At 42.0% G+C, this 26,469-nt stretch overlaps 1 long non-coding RNA gene across 1 annotated transcript in view; it reads left to right on the forward strand.

The window, feature by feature from the left end:
* The window catches only part of LOC120509495, a 47,137-nt gene extending 21,311 nt beyond the window's left edge, over positions 1–25,826 (forward strand). The window contains exon 3 of the long non-coding RNA XR_005629282.1: positions 25,725–25,826. This is a non-coding gene — a long non-coding RNA (uncharacterized LOC120509495). The remainder of the gene's footprint in view (positions 1–25,724) is intronic.
* The last annotated feature ends 643 nt before the right edge of the window (positions 25,827–26,469 follow it).

Here is a 26,469-nt window from a genome sequence, read left to right on the forward strand (position 1 = left end):
GATGACACAAACCTGAGCAGTGCAGCTGACACAACACAAGGATGGGATGCCATCCAGAGGGACCTGGATAAACTTGAGAATTGGGCCTATGAATGTCATAAAATTCAACAAGTCCAAGTGCCAGGTGCTACACCTGGATCAGCAATCCCAGATAGGAGTGAAAACTGGGAGAAGTAATTGAGAATGACCCTGCTGAGAAGTGCCTGGGGGCTTTTGTGGATGAAAGGTTGGACATGAGCCATGCATAGAAAGCCAGCTGTATCCTCACTTCAGCAATAGAAAAGTGGCCAGCAGGTACAGGGATGTGATTTTCTGCCTCTACTTTGCCTTTGTGAGACCCTATCTGGAGTGCTCTGTCCAGGTCTGGGATCCTTCACACAGGAAAGATATGGACCTGTTGGAGCGAGTCCAGAGGAGGCCACAAAGATGACTGAAGAGGTGGAGTACCACTCTTATGGAGACAGGCTGAGAGAGCTGGGATAGTTTAACCTGGAGCAGGCTCCAAGGAGACCTCATTGCAGCCTTCCAGAACCTTGAGGGGACTTATAGAAATGAGGAATGTAGAGACAGGACAAGGGGCAATGGTTTTTAACTGAAAAAGAATAGTTTAGATTAGATGTTAGGAAGAAATTATTTACTCAGAGGGTGCTCAGGCACTGGATCAGGTTTTCCGTAGTGGTTGTGGATGCTCCATCCCTGGAAATATTCAAGACTAGGTTGGACTGGGGCCCTGAGAAACTGGGTCTAGTAGAAGGTGTCCCTGCCCATGACAAGGGGTTGGAGCTATAGGATCTTTAAGTACTTCACAATCCTTGCATGATTCTATGCATCTATTATGAGGAGGAATATTTTTGAGGATTCAAGTTAATTACAACAGGCATATATTGCACTGTCCCTCTTCATAGAACATACCCTCACATTAATTAACTTACTTGACAGGTTCCTATAAAATTTGCAGATGAAAGTAGTATATTAATTGATGACTAGTTTTTTCTTCCACAAGGGAGTGACAGGACATTATTTCCTATACTATAAATTTATGGTCTCAGTTCAACAGTTTGCCTTTCTTAATTTAATAATTCTGTCCTTTAATACTTACTAGTCCTGCCAGAATCACTCTGGAGCCAAAAAGCTGATGTGTTGAACACCTTTTGTTACAATACTATTGATTTTTATTAAATGAGCAAGAGACTGAGGCTAAAGGTTTGATTTAATTTTCTGCTTCATTTTTTTCCAAAATCAACCTTCCTGATAAAACAGTTTTTGGATATTTTAGTGGACTCAAGTTTTCTAATTTGACTGTGATTTTTTTCTGTCTCCTTTGATGTTTCCTCTGTGAGGGCAATTCGGGGTTATACAGGACACCACTGGTTGTATCTTTTCCAGCATTTTCCTAGCCAGTAATTGCTTTATTCTCACTTTGGCAAGCAGGTGAGCAGGTCTGAACACTGCTCTACCTGCACAACCCTCTGGCACAGAGGGGCTTTAATGCCAACAAAAAGAGTAGGTGGGGAAAATGCATGAGATAGCAGTGAACACAGCACACTTGCTGGTGTGTGTCAGCCACATGTCTAAGCCCTTGCATTTTATATAGAGGTGTCTCTGCTGTCACGTCACAGACACACTCCTCCTTCTCTGGCAAAAAAATAGTTCCTGTCAACCCTTCACAAAAAAATCACAGGGGGACATCCAACATTCAGAAACTGAAAAAGGATCTGCAAGTTACTCTTGAAGAACTAACCCCCTCTCCCACCCCCCCAGTAAAACTAGTTTTTAATGTTAAAAAAGAAGCAGAACTATTGGAGAGGACCAAAGATGTTCTGTGAAGTAATTGAAGGATGTCCCTTTTGCAGGTACTTCTGTGTGAAAATGTCTTGATCCTATGTGGTGATCCAGTCTAAAAACCAAACAGGAGAATTTCTATCAGAAATGTCCATAACCAAGCAGTCCAGGAGTCAGCATTTCATAGATTTAAAAGTCAGTAGGGACCATTATCTCATTTAGGATGACATCCGGTAAAGCAGACAGGCTGAAGGGCTTCATCCAATTACCTCTGCATCAGCCTATAGCTTTTATATGCCTGTGGCACATTTCAATCTGAAGAAATGGTTTTCCCTGGTCAGCCAGCTTCACCACTGAAAGCATGTGGTTGCCTAGCCATTTGTATGCAAATCTGCTGGAAATGCAGCAGTTTGCAGCAGGTCACATCACCTCTGAGATTGCAGCACAATTTGCAATTCACACAACGCTGAGGTCTGCAGTACAGTGCGTGCTGAAAGAGCAGGGAATGGTGACAAGAGGGAGGTGACTGTGTTTTTCATGGCGACACTGGGATGAGGCTCAGTTGGACACATAGTTGTATCTCTTGGAGGAAAGCAACATCTGAATAAGGACTTATAAGTGGTAGTTTGGTCTTTATATTGGTATTTTCAGATTTTTGACAGCCTTGTTTCTTTCTCTGTGTCAGACAAAAAATGCCTATGAGACAGCAAACAGATTTCTAAACAAAGGATACACTCGTTTTTCAATTATTTCTTCTATCTAACAATTTTCTTCCAATATTTTCACATTTAAGGAAATGTATGGTTGTGTTTTCTGATTTAAACAGCTGATGGTGATCTCAAACTCAACTAAGAAACAGACATGTTTTAAAAGTCTTTTGAAAAAAAGATGGTTAGAATTCGTAGTGTTTTTGTCCTTTTTCTGTTTTCAATGTAGTTAAGAATAAAATTTTATTTCACATGAAAACTAATGATAAATTGTTAATCTTGCTTAATTCTTTCTAAACAAAATGATGTATTTCTTGTATATATTTGTTTAGAAAAAGACAAATGACTAGAACAGTTTAAGTATACTTCCATTTATGTAAAAAAATCTGTTTCGTTTATTTTGAAATACAAGTTCTCTACCAAAAGGTTGTGATTTCTCAGGTAATGTTAACAGTAAAAATAAGCCAAGCAATTTGCAGAAAAGTCCTGTCTGGGCTGCAGAAATAGAACTGAGTGTCACAGAGGCATTCACACCCAGTGCTAGAACAACTGTGACTGGTCCAGGGATCACTGGAGGAAGAATCATTCCAAGTCCATACACAGATTGCAGGTTTGAGTGCATGTCTCCATCCCTACAAACTCCCTGTGATGTATCTGAACATAGCTACTCATCCCTGGCAAGACCTGCTTAAGCCTTACCTAGCCCTCAACATACAGCTCTGCTGCCAGGGACTCTTTGGCACAGTCTGGCTGGAGTTTTCTAAAGTGTTCTATGGCTAAGATATCACTGGCTGCTGCATTCTAGTCCTTCTCAGGAAACGTGCCAGACTCTGTACTAGCTCCAGTGGAAGGATTTGGAAAAAAGTACAGAAAAAGAGGTGAAATGGATGAGTATACAGCAGAGATTTTCAAGGAAGTCTGTCTCCCAAGGACAAATTCAGGATGTTTCAGTGGACTTGACCAGGAGTGGAGAAATTAGTGTGAAGGAAAGGGGTGCCAAACATCATTAAATGCTTGGAGACACAGCTCTTTCCAAGCTGGAAATCCCAACCCCAGCTCTGCCCCATGCACCCAAGGAGAAACAGTCCTGAGACAGCAGTCTCAGCATTCAGCAGGGCCGTGCCTTCTGAAGGGCCATAAGGATGTAATGAAAACCTTGCAAGTGCCATTCCATGAGCAACAAAAAGGGCTTCTGCTTGCTTAAACCTCTGCAATGCCCAACAATCATGGCTTGGTACCTTTGTCCAGCAACAAGTGCTGGAGCAGCCCTTTTTCAAGGCATTCATGTTTTCCCTCAATCATTCTCCAGAGCCTGGAGCTCTTCTGTGGTTTCATGCTTGTGTGAGCAGTGGGTTGGATGAGAACACTCCATTCACGCCTGCTAGACTTCAGCACTATGTACAGCTCCCTCTGTCATTCAACACATACATCCTCTCTGCACTTTCCTCTTGGAAAGCAAATCTGGTCTCGTTAAGCTCTGCTGTCCCAAGGCAGCCTCATTGTTTACATCAGAGCAGCAAATCTACCAAGGAGGCCAATTAATTGAGATGCGTCTGTGGCCAGTTTGAAGCACTGAGCTAAATTCTTAATAAAGAATAATAGGGGATGGTGCTGGCCACAGATTATTTGGTTTCCAGGAAACAGCCTGCAACTGGGAAACCAATATGTTCAGTGCTGGGTGCCAAATTGCCAGCACAATCCTCCTGTTTCGTCCTGCAGGCAGCTAGCAATCGGCCTCTGGTGAGCTCAGCCGGCCTGAAAAGCAATGGGAGGAGCTGCTGTGAGCTCCCCTACCTTGTCACATTTCCAGTAATATGTCAGAGCAGCTGACCCCTGGATGACTCAGCCACATCTCATAAGGGAAATGCCTGGCAAGAAGATCATGCTGGAGGAAAGGTTTTAACAGCTGGGAGAAGAAGCCCTGTCATTGTGGCAGAAGAGGAAAGTAAGACAGTGTGAAAACAGGACAACTTACTTGGACACCAGGATATAAAGGTCAGGAGAAAATTGATGTCCCTATTGATGGTGGACTGAAATTTTTGTAGGTCAAAGCCATCACAAGAGCCAGAGGGATCAAGCTCTGGATATGCTACTCTATAAATGTGAAGTGTTGTGTACTTACAAAAATGTTTGCTTGCAAAGATTTCAGACTAGGATTTCAGAAATCACTGGCCAGGCATACCAGGAAGATCCATCTGCTATGTTGCTGCTTCAGGGGCTGAAAGAAGACATCAAGTGACTTGTCTGATGAGAAAGTGTGTGTGCTGCTTTGGCATCCAGAGCAGCAATAAGGGGGATGAAACATGCTAGGGACTCCAATCCCTTAATGTCTTTTCCTGGGTGGGGCACATGCCCTGTCAAAGATGAAAAGGCAGCACTGGGAGAAGAAATACAGCTGGTAGTAACTGGGCCATGGACCACTCTCTGTAGCTATGGAGCCCATGTTCCCATGGCTTCATGTCCCACAGCTGAGCACCACTCATTGGACACAATATCCCCAACACTTCACTGTTACACAGATATCCTCTATCATCAGCTGACGCTGTGGCCTTTTGTTTTCTTGGTTATTTAGCTTGCAAAACCACCCTGAGACCTAAGCAGAGACCAGAACAATGGTAATCCCACTTGTGAACAGTGGGACACACTCAGTGAACACATGAGCTTTTCATGACATGTGTGCATCTGTTTCCAAATATTTCAGTCCTCTGGGCCATCTCTGGTGCCCTTAGGACACATCTTGAATTACTGAAGTTCTCACACAGCAAATAAAGATCCTAGCCAAAGGTCCAGACACTCCAAGGAAGAAACCAAAAAAAAGTACCAAACTCCTTAAAAGGGTAAGTATCATGTCAGTGTCAGTAGTAGTATTTTCTAAAAATAAGTCATGGTGGTTTCAACATCTGTGAATATATATTGTTTTTATATATAAGCTCTCTTATAAGCTCTCTTAAACTCCTGAGGTGGGAGAAAATTCTCCTGTCCTGAAATGTTGCTCACTTAACTAGGCTTACTGTAGCAGGATTCTACAAAAGTAACAAGCATTAAAAAAACTCTCTCTGAATGTTTGGATTTCACTGGCCCTGAAAATGCCTTATTTAGCAGCAGTCTATATTCTGCTCTAGGATCTGTTTGGAGATAGTTGGAGTATTTTAAATGTCTCTGAGTAAAAAACCAAGAGCCCTTAACCATGGTGCAGATGTGCTCCATTCCAAGGTCTTCAAACCTCCCACATGGCACAAGACCTGTCAATTTCTCAGACCAGTGCCATTATTTGGTAGCCATCAGACAGTTCATACCAGACTTTTTTGGGTGATTGGAACTCAGACCACAGAAAAAATATTAGGAATACAGAAAAGAAAAAAACAATTTTCTTAATACTGGCCATTTCCACCTTCAGGAATTAATGCTGAAGAGTTCCAAAAGACTTACATCTGTGTTTAAGTTTTTAATCAGAAGTAATTGCACTGCTATTAATGGGATTGTGGACAGGATTCTGCTTACAAATGCACACATAACTTTGAAGGAACGGTATCATTAACTCTATAATCACCAGAGGTACAATACACACATGTGTATTTCTGCATTTGTCTTTCTTATCCCAGATAGACAAACCTAAGTGTCAGTGTTTGTTCAGATGATGAAATCTTGTATTCCTCTGTGCAGAAGTTCAGACACTATAAAAGACTGTCTTTAACCCCTTGATCTTCTCTAGGATTTCCCCTGTGACTCACTCCATGCTTCTGAAAACTTTATAGTTTAATTCCAAATGTATTTCTGTCACACTTCTGGGATTAAACATTTCTGTTTACCTTTCCCTTCAGTCATGAATTATAGAGAAGGTGGCCCATAAAGGCTGTTTATGTCTTCTCAGTGTTTGAAGGCTTTAATTTCTGTTTGAAATTGCTATTTTCTTTCACAGTTGAAAGAGAAAAATCATTGTAGCTTTGCAATCATTTAAGCCTCCAATGTCACATCAGAAGGATACACCGCTCAGTACAAGAAGTAGTAAATTCATACACAACAGCTTCACATTACCCAAAGGTTTGTCTATGTGTCTCATGTTCATTGTTTTTTTGGTAATCATGGCCTGGATTGGAATGGACCTGAAATATCATCTAGTGCCAACACCCCTGCCATAGACAGGGACACCTTTCATTAGGCCAGGCTGCTCAAAACTTTATCAGCTGACCTGGAACACTGCTGGGTGGGGTGGGGGCGTGGGCATCCCCAACCTTTCTGGGTAACCTGGTCCAGTGTCTCCCCATCTTCACGGAGAAGAATTTCTTCCTAACATCTAGCCTAAATTTCCCCCCCTTCAGTTTGCACCCATTACTCCTTGTCCTATCACTACAATTTCTGACAAAGTATCCTTCTCTGACATCCTTGTAGGACCCTTCAGATACTCAGAGGTGGCTATGAGGTCTCCATTCAGCCTTCTCTTTCCCAGGATGAGCAGACCCAGCTTCCTCAGTCTGTCTTGACAGGGGAGGTGCTCCAGCCCTCTTATCAGTGTGTCACTGGCAGAGGTGTTCAGCAGTATTGGCCCCAGTACTGACCCCAGAGGGACACCACTGGTCATTGGTCTCCAGGTGGACAATGAGCTGTTAACAACAACCCTGTGTGTGTGGCCATACAGGCAGTTTTTCTTTATCCATGGAGTGGTCCCCATTGTACCCAGGCCTCTGTAGACCTTCTTAATGTTTCCCAGACTGCTCTTCAATATATATTTCACCAGCAACCACAAGGCACACTAATAGTGGATAATAATCGGTGGGTTTAACTACACTTGAGACTGTCTCAGTACATCACTGATCTGGGCTCCCAGAGGGCAACACATCTCCCTTGAAAGCAGGTCAGGTGTAATACCAAAGATTAGTTATATTTCCTTGTATTTCTTCTCAACAACAGATTGGGTAACAGAAAGCTGCATTTATACTGCAGTGCTTCCTAATGCTCTGACTTTGCAGAGCAGAATTACCTGCATTATCACACTAATGTAATATAATGGAGGGGCATTAGAAATGCTCCAGAGATTCAAACTGATAGTCAGTCTAGTCCAGGGACTGCCTAGAGCAGTGGCTGGCAACCAAATGTTTTGGAGTAAGCAATAAAACATGTATAATGTTCCTTTTGTTGCAAGACTCTTAAGCACAAGGGAACTCCTGTCCCAAGCCCTGCTGCAGATCAGTATATTCCCCGAACAACAAGGCTAAGTACCTCACAGAAATGTTATCCTAAGCAGTGTAATTACAAATGCAGATTGTACCCATTTAAGGCATCTAATCCCTTTTTGGAAGTCTTACTGACAAATCTGCTTCTCTGCATGGCAGCACAAAGTTAATTAGTCTCCGTTCAAGAGGAATTCCCCATCAGCCTATGGTTGTCTGCTTTTTGACTCCTCCACCTTCCCTCTTCTCTCAGAGTGCACAGGTAAATACCCATGGGTGCACAGCTTGCTTTTTCCCTTGCAGGATGAGTCTCAAGGATTTCATCCTGGCGATGCACACTCAGCACACATTCCCTGTGGGACTTGCATCCTGGCACCCTCTGCAGCATGTCATCCAGCGTCTTCAATGTTCCTTTCAATATTTTCAGCAGAAAAGTGGCTGTTCAGGAGTTTCACACCTTCCCTTCCTCTCAGGCCATACCCATTTTCCTGAGACTCTTTCCCTGAATTCCCCCCGGGAAAAGCAGATTGGAAGACATTTGGAAGAGATCCTTAGCAGGACTTGAGAAGACACATGTCTGAAGGAGATGCTTCTTGCTGGGAGGAAGGGAGGTCACCCAGGTGGGCAGGTGGGGAGCATGGCTGAACTGGGCTGCTGCTGTGGGAAGGGAGGATAACAGTATTTGAAGAGCAGGTTGCTCAGCATCTGGAGCTTTTTTAAGACAGGTAGCTTGAAGGCATAACTTGTCCTTTTGATAAGCCTTGCTTTTATCAGTTCTCCACAAAGCTGTCCCCCACACACCCCCTTTTACAACTAATTTTTAAAGTGTAATAAAAATAATGTTATCAAAACACAATATCTCAGCAAAGACTCCATTATTGCCATTTTGCATATCATAATGCCATTCCAGTGTACCAAATTCGTCATACCAAAAGCTCCAGCTTGGCAGAAACAAAATACTTCAATAATTTTAATAAAAAACTGGCGTTTTCCTGAGGAATGTTTCAATCTAATCAAAAGAGCATTTTCTGGAGAGACAGGTGTCCAATCAGAACATTTCAACCAGCTCTGATAAGATACTTAGCAAGCAGTTTGCAATACACCCTAGAGACTTAGACACTCAAGGCTCAATGCAAGTTCGAGAAGTTTCTTGCTCCAAAACCACTTGGTATCGATTCGTGTTGACACACTTCTTCCACTTAACACCAAAATACTACAACAGATAAACAAAAAGTAATCAAGAAATAGAGGGAAAGAGTCTGAAATATCGTCAGGGATCAGAGCTTCTCCACCCAAAGCAGAGCTGGCTGCTGTAACGTATTTGGCCACATGCCTGCAAGAGTATGAAGGAAGAAAATAGCACTCAGGAGAGAGCAGCACCAAAAAGAGGTAATGGGAATTGGTAGTTATACTGTTTGGGAAAGCATTACTACCAGGGAGGGACTCAGTGAGTCCTACACCGAGCTCTTCTAGTGGCCAGGGAACTTTCATAAAAGGTGTTGGAATGAGGAAACCATGAAATTGTCAAGACTCTGCCAAAGCCCTGTAATATTGGAGCTCTCCCCTTCTAAACTGACATCCTCATGTAATGGACCTGAAGCCACTAAGCTGAGTGAGCAAGGAAGGAATCCACCATTTGCACCTAAGACTATGTGTCTGGGGCAGTTTATTTAATCTCCCATAACGATCTATTCCTACCCCTGCTATCTCATTTATTTTTCTATCCCTCATCTTAAAGATTGTTCTGTACAGAACTGAAAACTAAATGTATTCAAAAACACACTGTTAATTACATATAAGACCTTTGACTGCTCTAAGCAACACATGGGATTTAAATATATACTGTCATTCCCCTGTGGATTAGCAGCACTTTTAAATCTGTCTTGAAATCAATATTTTGCATCAGTGACTAGAGAAAATTAGTCTGGGACTGAAATTGAAACCTGCAGCTATCTTCATCACATCCGCACAGCTCCATCCCTCTAGGAGACTGTGCCATCTGGTATATTGAGATCAGGATACTTGTCAGGCAACCAAATTGAGTTGGGAAGCCTTGGGTGCTAAGAATTCTTCTGTTCAGACTTTTACTGATATTAGGAATAGACCTTACACTTCACTAATTGCTGTAAAACCTTTCAGGCATGCTCTTTCACACATAACTTCTCAGGGAATCAGAAATGTCTTTGCACCCTCTTTCTGAGTTTGACTCCCAAAAATGAAATATTTCCAGGGAAAGTAGCTCATCTGTAGTAGCTGCTAGCATCAAGTGAAAGTAGTACCTGAAATACATTTCCTCAAGGTGACCTTTCTGCAAATCCACAGAGCACAGGCCCCAGCAGCATTTTAATTCTCAGTCAGGGAGATGCTGTGCCTGTTACGTGCCCTGTTACTTCTCCATCTTCATTTGATCTGCTGCCAGCTATGTGTAGCTGGTAAGTTAGCATACCTCACTCTGCAGGAAGATATGTAGCTTTCAATGAAACAGTGATCCACCACACCAGAAATTGCTCTACATGACAATCATTTCCATCCTCTTTTGTCTTTGCAGCTCCTGGATTTACAAGGATTTTTCCCTCTAGTACTGTTTGCAAATACTGTGGTATTGTTTTGTTATTTGAAAACTACTCTTTTCAAGGCTTTTAAATTTACATATTCCTGAGCATTTCTCCATACTAAAGCTGATTTCAGGCCAGAAAATTTTTAACTTCCAATTGTACTTTGTTCTCTTGGATGGTCCCCTGTCAGTGCATCAGTAACCACAGGATGAAAAGAACTGCTTTTAAAGTGATCAATATCCCATCCTTCTCTCTCTAAATAAACCAAGATGCTTGAAGCTATTACTCTAAGGCAGCATTTTCAGACCTTGCACCACTTATATATCTGTACTCTGAGCCCTCTGCTGTTCCATTTCATCTCTTTGCCTCCCCCATCATCCTCTCCATACCAGTGACACCAAGCTGGACACAGTGGGGTACGGATGGTGTCACCACAGGTGGAGCCAACCCTCTGTAGCTCCCTGTCTCTGCTCCTTGTTCACATCTCCTGTACAGAGCCACTGTGTTAACCCTTACAGCTGGAGCCTCTCACTTAAAATGCACACCAAGTAAGCCTACCAGAGGCACTGCTTTCCAAAACTGGCCTTTCCCTCACCAGAGGCTGCTTCTCTGATATTTACTATTAGCCAAACACAAAGGCCTACATAAAGGGCAGCACACAATTCAGTAATCTGGATTTCCCTGAGGAACCCTTCCTTAGCCATTCATTATTCTATGTATTCCTGTTTCTTCTGCAAATTTTATCAGCAATGATTTTCCTGTTTCCTTCCAGATTATTGATTAAAATATTGAACAGCCCTTGGACTGAAATCCGTCCTTCAGGGATACAACTAATATCATTTGCATTCACACATTGGTCCACTTGAACAATTAACTTTTGAGATCTATTTTTTGGTCCATTTTTAATCCATTTAACAGGACTTATTGATTCCTAGACCATGCTTATTTTAAGGAAGAGGTACTTTAGAACACAATGTAAACCTTATTCATTTGGGAAAGTGCATTCATTCTGGTCCTGGCAGCCTGGGGAATTGATGTTGACCATGGTGCTGACAACATAGCATTTCTTTGTGGGTTTTTTCCCCTACTATTTCCTACTGCCGTTTTTTGCTGTCCAGGAAAAGAGAGGTATGAAAACCACTACCGTTATTTCAGAGATGCTGTGTTTTACATCTTCAAACCACTGTTCTACAGAGGGACTTACCTTCTTACTGGTAGGGATTGTTGACTACCACTAGGGAGCAGCGCTTTGTCCCTGGTGTCCAGAGTTACTGCCAGAGAATTCCAGGGCTGTACCCAAATCTTTTTGTTTTTAAAAGGATGCTAGGAGGAAAATGCCTTATTCTCCAGTTTGGTGCTTTCAAGATCAATCCTGTCTTCCTTGACTGAAAAAAATCTTTATAAACACTATGTATGAGATAGCAGACCAGTATACCTCTTACCAACAAATTATTTGTCTTTAGCTGCACTTAACTCAGGGTATGATCTTCATGCAGGCAGAATTTTCTTTGTTGTGCTGTGGATAAGTCCTTTTTGGAGAGAAGGCAATTGCAATGTAATGTTTCAAGCATGCGAGCCAGGAAAGGCTTTCATTCTGAAAAAAATGATTGGAAGAATATATACTTTTAAGATTTGAGGCACACAGAATTTACGTATGTAGGTTTTTGTAGTATTTGTAACCAAAACAAGTCCCGACCCCAGCCAGCTGTGTAACGGAGAGCCTATCCTGATCATGTCAGAGAAATCAACCACACATGGAAACCAAGTAACCTGTCTAAACCAAGGAATAAATTAATTCAAGAGTAGAAAGGAAATTTCTCCAGGAATGCCTGCAAGGCACAGGAGCACAAGAGTACCTGTTCATAGCTTGTGTCATTGCTTGCCAGGCAGGTGGATCAGTCCCCAGCTCCCATGCACAGACCACTTACCCCAGAGACTGGTCTGGAACAACTCAGTGGGAAAGAGGAGTTTTTCATGACATTTCTTGGACACGTCAGGGCAGTCCAATGCAGCTTTAGCAGTGCACTGTAGCTGTGAAAGGGATGAATCCAACTAAAAAAAGAGAGAAATGCAAGGGCACGTATACTGCATCGCACAAAGGATAAGAGGTATCCCGACAGACAGCAAGTTGCAGACAATTACAGTGCCTGCATGTAAATAACATGTGTATAAGTGTCTGCTCAGGATATTGGAGAGGACTACATGGAAAACCTGCTTGGCAGATGATGCAAACGTAGTAAATTGCTCCCTGTGTCTAGACAGGCTTTTTAGAGACTGCTGGAAAGGAGGTGATAATGATAGACAGCCAGATATGGTTGAAAAAGGAGTGGGAAAGAAAGAAGATTCTTTATGTAAAGTTTATGGCTTTAGACAGCATAATCTTTGGAAGTCCTTCCAGGAGCCTTCCTTCAAGGCCAGTCAGAGATGTGGAAATGCAAAGCTTTAATGAATAGCTGAGTAGATGACATATGGAAGGCATGAGGCGGAAATATTCAGTTTCATCATAAACACTCAAAGAATTGACTTTTGGAGTGAAATGTCTTCAGCTAATCCAGCATGGAAGTGGGCTGAGCTGTCAAACAGCAAATCAGAAAATTAAAAAGTAGAAAAAGCAATGAAGTACAACAAAGATACTCTTTGGAATGTTGTGTCTGTAAGGGTGAAGTGAGAGAAACTGCACCCTCAGAAAACGGAAAGAGTAGAAGCTCAAGGAAAAGAAAAGCAAAGGAGAAGTCTGAAAAGATATCAATTCTCATTTAAGCAGACAATAGGTAATACAAAATTAAATCATAGCATATAGGCACGTGCATACATATGCATATATTTGTCAAATATTGGTCATGCTAGAAATGTGTGGGAACTGCTAACATGGTTTTAATGAAACTGGTAATAAACAGACTGTAGCAGAAACTTGATAGAAGAGATAATTAATAGAGTGCTGAAATGTCACAGCAGGTGACTACTTCGCTGCAAGCAATATGCATGACTCAGTTCAAAAGAGAAAGGCTGATAGGATTGAACAGCAGGGTAAAAGACGCTATCAGAAAGAAGAAATAAGTTCCAGCTGGGACCAAATGAGGACAACAGGAATCCTTCTGGTTAGTCAGTTATGAGCAAGCAGGACAAAAACCTTAGAGAAACAACATGCCAAGGGCATATTTTTTTACTCCACTCATCAGGACAAGGATGCTCTTCACAGACTGTGTAAAAGTTGTAGATGTTTGCAGAGGTCAAGGTGAGAAGATAAGGCCACAGCAGAAAACCAAATACATTCTTCATGCCTGCATTATTCAGAATGAGCTCTCTCAGGTTCATGGTTCATTTCCAAGCATATCTCTTGGGGTATGCTCAAGGATCTGTCTCTGAATAAACCTATAGAATAACCTCTTAAAATAAAGAGTGAAAAAGTCTCCATGAATGATGCCATTAATCCAAAACTTCCGGGACCAAGTTTGAAATTCCCACATCAGTTACGATGCTATGAGAGCTACCATTTACAGCAGTCCCAGTGAAGGAATGGTGGCAAGGAAGGTATGTTTTAAAAGACCTGTGGAGACAGATTTTGTGGGCAGTGCAGATTAGAAATTCTGATGTCCATTGCTGAACAATACAAGATAAAATTTATTGATATAACAAAGAAGAGGGGAATTTTTGTAGAAGGAAATAATATTTCGCTGATCTGTGAGGGTTATTTTGGAGAACCACTGAATTTGTTTGTGAGAAAGATCCAGGTTTTCCTAGGACCTAAGGACTCTTCTTGGCTCTATTTGTTGCATCCACAAATTCTATGATTCCCTGCAGGACTTCGGAGACCTGAAGATCTGATAGGCTACAAGCAAAAATGTATTGCCTAGCTAAAGAACAGGATAAAAGAAAGGAAAGAGTAAGTGAATAGAAAAGTCATAGTTTACAGTATACAGGTTGCAAATTAAGCAGATCTATACAGAAAGACATATTGCACAGTTTGTTTACAGATGATTATTACAAGGGGTAGTTGCCTAGTGAGGCAATCAACTTTGGCAAGCACACAAAGTTGGGGTAATAAAACAAGAGGTGCTGAGAGAGTTGTCAAAAATTTTTAAGAAACAAAATAACATAAGAAAAAATTGTAGATTAAACTCGGGTATTTAATACAAAGCAGTTACCATGTGGCAACAGCAGTGTCAACACTGCATACAAAGTGGTGAATTGTGAATTGTACATTTTCCCTAAAAACCAGATTATTGTATTACTATAGATTGGTCTGCAGAAATATTTGTTCAGTAAACAGTAAAAATACAAAAAGGAACTAATCTAAAAGTTAGTAGATGGGAAGACAACAGAACAGGCTATATTATTATGTTAATCCATATGGCCTTAAGATATCCATATCTTGAATACCAACACCAATTCATTCATCACAGAAGAATTTTGTGCAGCCAAAGGAGCACCATGGGAATGACTGGGGTGTGGAGAGGCTGCAGCATACAGAGTGATTAAATATAAGCAGGGTGCTTTTTCCTGAAATGAGCTAACTGATGGTCAACATGCTAGAGCTCATGCTCACCATGACCTGTGATGTCTAAATGTCAGGAAAGCAGAGCTTTTAGTGCTGCGGCACTGGGAATGGATCCCATGAGAGGGAAATGTGTTTGGGATTTCTGAGCTGCCAGAACTTGCTTTGAATCTGAACTTTGTTGTTGCAGAAGTTTGAGTTATTTGGCTCTTTATGGAGGACAGAGATGAGGGCAATGAAAGATTAATGAAAGAAGTTTCTGAGGAATCTGTCTCCAGCTGCTGAGGACAAAGTATTCCCTGAAAGCCAGCATGCACTGTTGTAGGGACACAGTCATTTCTCTGGAAACATGCTTCTGAGACTGACACATTCTTCAGCAGAGTTTTCTTATAAAATTTTCCTCGCATCTATACAAGCACCAGGACTGATATATAAAGACCTTGAACAAATTGTGCTGAACTGCCAGATCTCACACTCATTGTCATCTGAGTGGCAGCATTTGGAAATGGCCTCTCACTGTGGCTGTACAGACATAGAAAAGAAGGGCAGTCTTGCAATCCTCCTTGTTGTGGGTATTGAGGAGACCAAGATGCTAAGCATGAGTGGCATTAAGGATAGGTACTGTAGACAGTGAAGGAAGCCATTTACAATAATGAAATCATAGGCCCTCATTTTTTTGAAATTTAGGAAATATTTAATAATAAAAGATGCCCATGCAGCCTGCAAATAATTTTTTGTATATCCCTCTCTCCATCTGTGTCCCTCGTCCTCTTCCATTCTCCTAACCCGCCCAGTGCTCTTTTTTTTTAATGATTCAATACAACTGAATGATCTTTTCTCTTTGCAGCAGAGTGGCCCTCAGCCACATTACCCTAACTTCTCCACACAACCGATCTTCCACTTCATCCACCTCAGTTTTGACTATGCAACAAAATCCCTTGGATTGCCAGGTATCCTAACTGAGAGACACTTCATTTAGGGGTGCCTGAAATTCATGGCTTCATCTTATTACTTCTGGACCTTCTGCTTTAACACTCCTCAGTTTCACGTTTCTTTAACCAGATTTCTTTACATCTGCACTCCTTTTTCATCATTAAAGCACCACGCCTATTATATGAATCAATTCATCTTTTGAAAGTAAAGCAGCATTTCGATCTGTGTGTGTGAAAAATCCATAATGTGGAATAGAAAGGCACTTCTTTCTGATGGTGGGAGCAATAAGAAAATTGCAAAGTTCAGAACAGAAAGAAATTGCAGGAGAGTAAGGAATTCTTAAAAAACCTGAAATTCTAGGATAAACCCCCATAATATGAAACCACCAATGCGTTCAAAACAGTTTTGTGCTAGCAGAAGTTGGATCTAGTGACGTTTGTGGGGCTGGTGTCACTGCTGGACCTGGAAAACACTGTTAGAAGGCTGTTCCTGATCCTCACATAAACTCACAAGATTGTCAGTGTTAGGCTGGAGCTGGCTTAAATTTATAACTGACCCTAATTTTCATCAGGTGGACCATGGAATTATAGTATCATTTCAGTGTACAGTCATTTGTACACATGCACACACATTTACATATAGTCAATATAATATAATTTTAGAATTACAGCACCACTATCATCCTTAATAAATAGAGGGGTCCTGGACACATTTCAAGAAGGAAATCTTGAAGGCACAGAAACAGGCTGTTCCTATGTGGTGAAAGACGAGTCATTGGAGAGGAAGACTGGACTGGCTGAACAGAGAGCTTTTGCAGGAACTCATGGAAAAAGACAGTTTATGACCTTTGGAAGAAGGGGCAGGCAACACAGGGAGAGTAAAAAGGATGTCATTAAGTCATGTAAAGAGAAAATTAGAAAGGTAAAAGCTCGACTAGAACTCAATCTGACCACTGCTGTAAAAGATAATAAAAAGTGGTTTTATAAGATATCAACAACAAAAGGAAGGACAAGGACATCTCCATCCTTCTTTGATGCAAAGAGGGGAATATTGTAGCTAAGGATAAGAAAAAGACTGAGGTACTTAATGCCTTCTTTGTCGTGGTCTTTAACAGTAAGACAAGACATCCTTACGGCAACTAGTCCACTCAGCTGTGGAGTAGTAGCTGAGAGTAGAGAGGGATAGGGAGAAGGATTGACCTGAAGAAGTTGTTAGTGACCTGCTGGTAAGGTTGGACATCAGGAGGAATTTCTTCATGGAAAGGGTTATGAAGCATTGGAATGGACTAGCCAGTGAGGTGGTAGAGGCATCACCCCTGGAGTGCTCAAAAAGTGACTGCATGTGGCAGACAGTGCTTTGGTCTGGTTGACAAGGTGGTGGTTGGTCAACGGTTGGACTCGATTTTGGTGGTCTTTTCCAACCTAAATGACTCTGTGATTGTAGCATCTTGAGGTTGGAAAATGTGGTTAATATCATCAAGTGCAACCATGGACTCAACATGTCCAAGTCTACCACCAAACCAAGTCCCTAAGTGCCACATCTACATGTCTTTTAATGACCTCCAGGGGTGGTGACTCCTCCACAGCCTGTTCCAATGCTTGAGAATGTTTTTGCTGAAGAAATTTCTCCTACTATCCAGTCTAAACCTCCACTAGTGCAGCTTGAGGCCATTTGCTCTTGTCCTATTTCTTTTGAATTAGAAGAAAAGATTGACCCAAATGCTTCTGGTACCTGTAGAGAGTGATAAGGTTTTCCCTGAACCTCCTTTTCTCCAGACTAAACAACTCCTGTTCCTTCAGCTGTCCTTCAGTCTCACAGGACTCGTGCTCTGGACCCTTCACCTTTTTTTGCCCTTCTCTGGACATGACCATCATGTCTTCAGTAGCACCTTGTTCTGCCTTTAAATAACCATGTCTTACATTTCATCCAGTCTGCAAAATGGAAAGAGGCAGTGCATACACTGTAGCAGGAGAGGTTTAACAATCAAAACAATCTCAGCAAACTGGAGAAGCAGTTCATTGAATTCTAAGAAGCCATACTTGGGTTGCACAGAGTGAATGGACAAGTCCTGTCTCAAAGCCAGGTCTCCAGAAGGGATCTCTATTTAAATGCAGGTTGTGTTTCAAAGACTGATACCCTAAAATACATGAATTCAGTTTAAAAAGGAATGCCTAAGGTGGGAGGCCTTAAAAAGCTTCTTAGCTTGGCACCTGACAGGGTACACAGGGCTACAGCTGTGGTTGCTCTGAGGTATGTGGTGACCCAGCTGTGTGGACCTGCTGCACAACCAGTCTCTGAGGGGCCAGACTTACTGATAGCATGAATTCTTAGAGCATGATCATAACTGCAAAGACTCAGGATGAAAATGGCCGGAAAAATCCTCATTTGGAGTCTTGGCCTTGTGTTTTCCGAATATTTACATAAAGAAGGTGACTAAGGACCAAGTTGGAATCAATAGTGTTTCCCCTATGCTTTCTCTCTATCCATAAACATACTGAAGAAAAGAAGGTATCAGAGGAAACCCGGAGAGATAAGAGCTATTTTCCCTTTACTCTACTTGTTTTCACCAGACTATGTAAAACTAGTCATGCAGCATGTGTGTTTTTCTTTTAGTTTTTGTGCTCTTCTGGGCTGTGACCTGTGCAAATGTAGGACATCATCTTCCCTCTCTTGGAAGCCAGAATTGCAGCTCTTCTCCTGGGCCCACAACTCCCAACACCTTCAGTCTCCTTACAGACCTATCTTTATGGACAGACCTCCATCCAGTCTGTGACCTCTCTTGCCATAGACTGGGGAAGAGTCCAGCAGACAAAGGTCTCCAAAGAAGAATGGGTAAAGCAGAACTATGTTAAGTTTTGAAGAGGAGAAAAAAAGGGAAGGCATGGGACTGAGGCAGTTTTCTTGCTGTGCCTTTCTCAGCCAGTATACGCCTGGGATAGACCAAATCCCTTGTAAACAAGACCACAAAGTCAGAGCTCAATCTGCTGTGAAACCTCTGCTGTCATAAATGACTTTCAGGTATTTTGTTTCGTAGGTAAACAAAATTTAGGGAGTCTGAATGTCTGTCTTCCCAGAGAGACTCGTGAGATGGGAAGGTTGTAGGAAAAAGCTACTAAGCTTCTGAGAAAAACACAGCAAAACAAATTCAAGAAGCAAGAAAAGGAAGCCTGGCCCAAATAATTGTTCGGGTGTATCACCAGAATGAAGAGGTTTAATTCCTTGTCAGTTACAATTCCTCCACAAGGAAGTACAAGTATAGCATAAAATGCCATGGGTTGAAAAGTAGTTTCTTCATTTAGGGTATGATCACACACAGTAAATTAGTTGAATTACAGACAGTTCACACACCAGCCTCAGAATGGAGTCTGGAAAGGAAAATAAGAATGAGAAACTCACTGTGTTTGAATTAAGTGGAGTAAATGCTCATATAGCAACAGACACACTAGATAAATATGAAAGTTATCACCTTCTCTGGTAGCCTGGATTTCACATACATGTCTAGTTTCAGGAGGGATATGCATGGTAGACAATCATCTCAACAAAAAACACCAGCTTGCTGGCCATTGTCTACCAGTTAATTCCTTGAGTATAACAAATGTAACTGAGACGTCCAGCCAGGAGATGGAAGAAAATCCAATATCCAGTCATTACAGAGGTTGTTTTGGAGGGCATCCAATGTGCAAGCTAAAGTTCTCCATCCTAGCTGTAGAAGACAAGTAGTGCTGCAGTGGCCCTTTCTTGAGTCTGATCCATGTCACTGAACACCTAGGAAAGGGATAGGACAGCCTTCGACTCTTCATATCAGATAGAAGAGACTTTACCTATATTTTCCCAGACCCTTCCTTCCAGGAGGTCCTTAAGATGTTTGTACAACCAGTCTTATAGCTGAGAACTAGCCCAGATATGTCTTGTTCACTTTTGGCCCATGGAACTCTGCCTGCAGTAACTGATTGGATGGCCAGATGCCAGGCCAGGAGTAGGAATTGATGATCCTTGTGGGTTTCTTCCAACCCAGATGATTTTGTGATTCTGTGATATTTGCTGGTGTTATGTACAGGCCAAGGTCATGCAATTTTATGTGGACCTGAGGCAGGCTGTCTGATAAAACAAATGGCCAGCACTTTTGAATCAAACCTGGGTAGTGATTTAGCATTTCAGGACTTTAGTGTCTTCAGCAAGCCCTTTGACACGCTTAGAAGAAAACCTGAAAACAAATTTGGGCTACCTGTCCAAATGGCACAGAGCCTGCTGACAGTTTCAGGTGGATTCATGTCACTACACTGTTAGGTAAGGCATATCAAGCCAATATGAATTCATGTAAAGACAAAACTGTGTGCCAGTAGGCTCTTCCAGCTCCATGGCATGGTTGACTGCTGAATTGACAAACCAATCTTTGAAGGCCCAGTCATGCCAAGCCACAAAGGCAATTCAGACAGCAAACCTGAAAGCAGTATTTTGGAGAGTGTCTGTGCAGGGTCCTGCACAGCAGAGTAGCTCCCAACCTATGAGCAGCAGGAGCTGCTGAGGAAAGGGGTTTTCTGTAGCTTGGCTTCTGCTGCTTACAACCCATCTCCCCTCCACTTCTAACGGAACTAAGGTGATTTCTTCTGTTGTAGCAGTAGCAAAGACCAGGATCAAGGAATGTCTTAAAAATCCTTAAATTGCTGTAGCTGACTCACTGTAATTCCCCTGTCAGAGTCCTAAAAATATTCTTAAAAACTCCCACAGAGAAAATGGCTTATCCTGGGTTAACGTCAATTGATTTGCTAAGAGGTGCAAACCACAGAATTTAGTAAAACCACTGAAATAGTTTTTACAGACAAATTTGCACGAAGGGTCCATTTTAGTTGAATTAGCACAATGGCTGCATACAGAAAAGGTCAAAGAACCAAACAAGAAAAATGTCAGAACTTATTCACAAGCCTAAGTATTTCTTTCATTCCGATAATTGCACTTCCCAGGTACTATGTTTGTGGAGTCAAGAAAGAAATTATTTGCATCCATGAATGGACAGATGGATTTCATGAAAGCTGGAATCAACAATCAAAACAGCCTCCCTACATTTTTAATTTGAGCTCCCAGTTTCAATGAAAGATCTTTTAAAATGAGTCTGCAAACATTTTAATGGAAGCTGCACCATAGCATGATACATCTTTGTTTTCCTAACAACTCACAGTTGTGCTATTGCAGATCATAGGCCAGCTTTAGAAAACTCCTGAGGAGTGGAGCTTTAGATCACCACTGGCAATGGACAAAGTCCATGAGAGAAGGATGAGCTGATAGTCAAGGCAGCAAATTGTCATTCACAACTGAATCAATGGGAATACAATTTCAGCTTGAATGCAGAGCAAGGCTCAAATCTCACCTGACTTGATCCTTTTTATAGAGATCTAGATGACTTAACTGCTCTTCCATCACACCGTGTTAGCAGTCAGGGGGCAAAAAAGGTTGTGTGCCTGCAAGATTTGTGTTCTTAGCATGTTATCACTCAAGTTCTCAAAGGATAATGAAGCACAGTTTGTGATATTGCTAGGACCTCATAATTCCTTTCTGGTCTGAAATACATATTTTTGTCTTATGCCCCAAATGCCTAATTCAATGTGACACTTCCACGGCCCACCAAGAGAGTTTCAGATGTGTCCTTCATCTTGGGACCACAGAGGCAATGGAAACAGCTGGATTTCTGCATTTGTTTGCCCAGAGCAGTAATGAATTAGAGGAAAGAGGCAATTTGTTTGCTTGCTTTTTTTTATCCTGGAGAGGTGAATAAAGAGAATAGGCTATTTAATTCCTCTTAGAGAGTCTATCAAACTACCAGAAACACTAATGAAGGCAATTTTTTCACAACTCCACTCTCCAAAGAAAATTCTACAGGATTTCACTCTACTAGACAGCAATGCTACTCTTCCCCATTTTGTCCCCATACACTGTTTTTTGTCCCTTCAACTGGCCCTTAACTGCCAGCAGGGCAGGTGACATAAGCTAAATGAGGCAGCCCAGAGGCCACCTGGTGAACTTAAATCACAGTCCCTTTTACAATGGATTACCTACCCAAGTTTTGGCCTCCACAAAACATGTGGAAATGTAATTCTCTGAGATACTGGTGAATACCTTCAATGACTATTATAGAACAGAGATGGCAAGCAAACTGCATATTTTTATATCCCAATTCTTCATGAATATTAGATCAGGATGTTTTTTGAGAAGGCAGTTCTTTCTTTGAAGATCCATTTTCTGATACTTAAGGATTTTGACAAGTGAAAATAATTAAGAAAAGGGAGGAGAGAAGCAAAAGTAAATTTCAGTGCTCTCAAAGGGCTCACATCCACATTGCAACAAATGCTATAAGTATGGACAGTGAATGCAGAAATTTTTGACTAAGGGTTTCTATTTTTAATCTCAGCCATACCACTTTATGGTTGGAACAAATCAATTTTCCAACTCACTCTACAAATAACCTCTTCTGCCTGCTGTCATCTTCGTTTGCCCTCCAAACTACAGAATTAGCTGGAAGTCTGCAGAGTTCCCAGCAGCAAAAATGCATTACTTCTTAGTACTTGATTATTGTGAAAGTGAGCTGAATAGAAAGAGCTCTACTCCTGGTGACATTTGTCACTATCAGCCTATTATGGGTGTGAAGATTTGGAGAGGACAGTCACCTAGCTCCTGAAGGGAACAGGCTCCTGGAAGCTGTTTGATGCCAGTCATGATGTCATCCTTCATGGCTGATAACTCCCTTGCCACATCTTTCCTTGTACTTCAGGAAATCTGATACTCATTGGGCAGCCTTGTGTTCTAGAAACATGTGGAAAATTATCGAAAATTGAGTTCCTTTCCAGAGGAAATGTTTTTCTCCACCACCAGCTGGCTTCCTTAGATGACTTCAAGGCTTTAACAACCAGGAAACCCCATAGCACACTGTCTTTTACTTTACAAATGTATCTACACCACATACCCTTGCAATACCCGTGCTCTTAGAGTATGAGTAGGGAAGGGGAGTCTGCCTGCCTAAGGGGCTGAGTTGTTGCTCTATTCTTTTCTCCCTGAGAAAGGCTGTGCCTATCCAGGTATAATCTTATTAAAAATGCCTCACCTGGGGACTGAAACCTACTCCTGAAAAGAACTTGTACTGTGCCATTTCTTGTAGCAAATGTCAAACCACTCAGTGTTTCTTTGTAATACCCTCTAGGGCAGGGGTGTTGTTTTCTTTTTTACCAGAGATAGCAAATGCATCACTCTCCTTAGTTTCAGGACTGTCATTGAGGGAGACAAGCAAAACACAGGAACTGAGAAGAATGCTCCTTTTTCATAGTCCCAGTGCACACATTGTTTTGTGCACTGTGCTCCTCTGCCTACAAAGGGAACAGTGCCAGATTGTTTATGTTTTACCTGGCACTGTGGAACAACACAGGCCTTTGCTTTGGAATAAAGAAATAAATAATTCCATGGTGTAACAGAGGTGAACCTTCAGAAATTCAGACAGAAAGGCTGTGAGAGGAAGGTGGGGCATGAAGAAGGCAAAGGCAGGGATTGTATCCTTTAAGAGAGTGGCACGTGGACAGTGTACCTCTCCGATTACATGGTCTCCACCTGATGCTTTAGGTTAGTTTTTCTGAAACCTTGACTGCCTAGGAAGTAACTAATAAAGGCAATTGCACATCACACAAATTTTTAATGTGCTAGGTTTTAAAACACATTACAACCCTTCTCAGTTCCCTTCCATACCCATTGCAGCCCAGTCAAACCCACAAAGGAAGGGACAGTGGCCCCTGACATAGGATGAAAAGAGCACATGCTAGCAAAACACACAGAGACAGCTGCGTGTGTAAAAGACAGTGTACTCTGGAAAGGTGAAAGGCTTTTCTGGTTTTCCCTGAGTTTCACCAGCATGTTCAAGCTGCAGGTTGGTGGAGCACCAGAGAAAGGTTCCCCATGACTGCCCTGGCAGACATGAAGGAAGACAGACATGGCACAGGCGGCCATCAGGACCAACATGTCTGTGGATGCTGGTTTTGTTCCTAAGACATCTGAAGTATGTGTAACACTCATTTCCACTGTTCTGGCCAGGGTCAGATATCTGTCACACTTGCCTGTCTAGAGGGCTCTTAGGGCACAGGCCATGAAGGATGGTTTCTTCTGGCTGCTGAAATGGCAACACAATTCCTCTGCAGTTTCTAGTGCCAGTCCTTTAGAGCATGTCTGGCAACAGGTGAGCTCATATAACTTGAAAATCAGGATGGAATACTTCATTAATTTGAAACACATTCTTCTGGGGTGCTTGTCTGGATGTAAAAAAAGTCCCTCAACACCCCCCCTTTGTTTTTTTAAATCACTGACCTCAGAAAAACCAGTGGATAAATTATATTTTTTTCCTATGTCAACTGTTTGTTATCACAGGAAATGTCCTCAGAGTCAGGACTAGCTGTTTTTTGTGTTTTATCTGTGCAGCAAATTCCATTAAGTGAAATCTAATGCCAAAGCTCTAAGATCTGCATTCCTGGGTAATGACTGTTTGGGGGGCATTGTCTTGAATCAGGAGCAAACACAAGCTGATAAAACACTTGTTGGATTATTTAGTCATGCCATCTTTTGCTGGATAGCTAACACACACATACAAATCACTAGAGTCAAAAATATTTCCTAAGTGGAACATTGATGATTCCTGAAAGATAAAGCAATGGTCTCAGGCAAGAAAGCAACCCTACTGGTGATTAAGCTGTTCCTGACATACATAACAGCCTGAACAAGATCTCCTTCTGCCCCCTCAGAGTGAAAAATCTTGTTTGTCCATGGCAGTGTTGTGCAGCAACACGCAAGGGGAAAGAAAATATCACCCGATTACATCTTCTCAAAACTGTGACTGTGGCTGATTCTTCATTGCTACGCACCATGTAATTTTGTAGCAGCTATTTTGTTTGCCATGTCATAAGTCTTCTCCCCATCTGTAGGAGGAGGTGGCAGTGCAAGATGGGGCATAACATCTTCTTTCTCTTCTCAGGGACCAAAGGCCTGACATGATTATCAAGCCTAAGAGACTCCTTGTTAGGAAGGGGCTGCACTGCTTGCCTCCCTCAGACACAACATCTTGCTATACTTTTCAAACTGGAAACTTGTCTGTGGCACATTAGTGACCAGAGGTGAAGGAATTGTCTATTTCTTCCCACTTCTCCCTCTTGTGTGCTGTTATTTTGAGGATACAAGAGAATACACACGCTTAAGTATCAAATCTACTACTAGCCTGGTAGAGCAACTCTGTAAAGACCCTCTTACAGAATTGCTATTTGTAACAGAAATAAAGCTTTTGTTGTGTTTAGCTTAAGGCTGATGAGCTTTTAAAAATTAGTGTCTTACCTGCTAGGTTGCAAAATATGGCTTGTTCACATTGATTGGCCAAGTAACAAGAACTGTTGGATTTATTCACACCTAAGTGTTTGGCCACTATTATTTTTTGCTCACAAATTGACATAAGGATCAGAGCTGTCTAATAATTGTTGAAATGCTACAGCAGCACAAGTGCCATGATGATCATGGTGTTCAGGTTACATGACTGATACCTACATGGTCTAGTTCCAATTCTAAGGCCACAAGCAGGCTGCTAACTTTTGCTAGCCACTAAAGAGTTAACTGAAACTCACACACAGAGGCAATAGAAAGACTTCTTCAGAGTGGGAAAATTTTATGCCTCTCAATCCAAGATTAGGCCAGGCTTAGCTTTCTTCATCAGTCTGCCTTACTGAGGTACATGAGGTCACAGTCAAAACCAGAAAACTGCCCTACAGTTTCTTTCACAAACAAAACTGTGCTTTCACAGACTCTCTTCTCTGAGTTGCCAGTGCTAAAACTGTTTCGTATAAGGAGAGACAGAAAACCATGGATTGCAGCAAAGTTTTAGTCTGTAATATCCATTAACTGGCTACTCTTTCCTGAAGGCCCCAGTTTTCTCTTAAACAGTGGCCCAAGTGCTATCATTTGACTGTAGACATCTCTGCTCTGGTGGAGCAGAAGACAATCCACGTGGTGGAGTGATTGCTCGGGTCTGCAGAAAGAGCTAAGTAATACAGCTCTGACTCTCCTCTGCTTTCAGATCAGATGCAGAGACTTTTCAAAGCGATGAATAGAGAGACTTCAGCTCCAGAAGAAAGAGGACAAGCATACAGCTGTTTAAGCCTGGCACAAGGAAGCTGCAGAGGACTAGAGCAGAGCCGGAAAAGGTAACCTCTCTGTGGCTCCCCAGCATAAACACTTGTCCAGCTCCTAAACAGAGTGCTCCTGTCTCTGCACAAGAGAGCACAGTCCTGTACTAAGCAGACACAGACACATGGCAGTGACATGGGATGAGGGAGAGAGCAGCTCTGATCCTTGCATTGGGGGTTCTATACCAGGTATGGGGCAGTAATTGTGGCCTTCCTTTCTCAAAGTGAAAAATAGCACTTCATGCACTGCCTTACTGATTACTCCAATGCAAGGCTTCTGCAATTTTTCCTGCTGAAGCTGCTGATTGCAGGGTACTGTCTTAGCTCTTTTAAGGTCAAAGGCTTTTGCGGATAGACTTGCTGCAAGTTGAAATTTGCAACCATGCAGCCTGCCTTCTAATTGCAACTCAGTACTTTTCACCTAAGGTGCTGTGGTTGTGTTTTGCAGATTCTCTGCTGGAGTGTTCTCTTTTTCTTGTTTTGCTGTTGTTCTCATGGTCTTGCAGCCTTGACTTGGTGCTGTGCAGGGCTCCTGCACAAAGTGACTGCCACAAATCTGAGAGTTCTGCCTGCTTTCCCCATTTTTCCCTGCCTGTGGCTGCTTTGGGAGCCTGTTTTATGTAAGCACAAGGATCA

This window comes from Passer montanus, unplaced genomic scaffold (genome assembly GCF_014805655.1).
Source record: "Passer montanus isolate IOZ18808 unplaced genomic scaffold, ASM1480565v1 scaffold52, whole genome shotgun sequence".
Classification (NCBI taxonomy): Eukaryota; Metazoa; Chordata; class Aves; order Passeriformes; family Passeridae; genus Passer; species Passer montanus.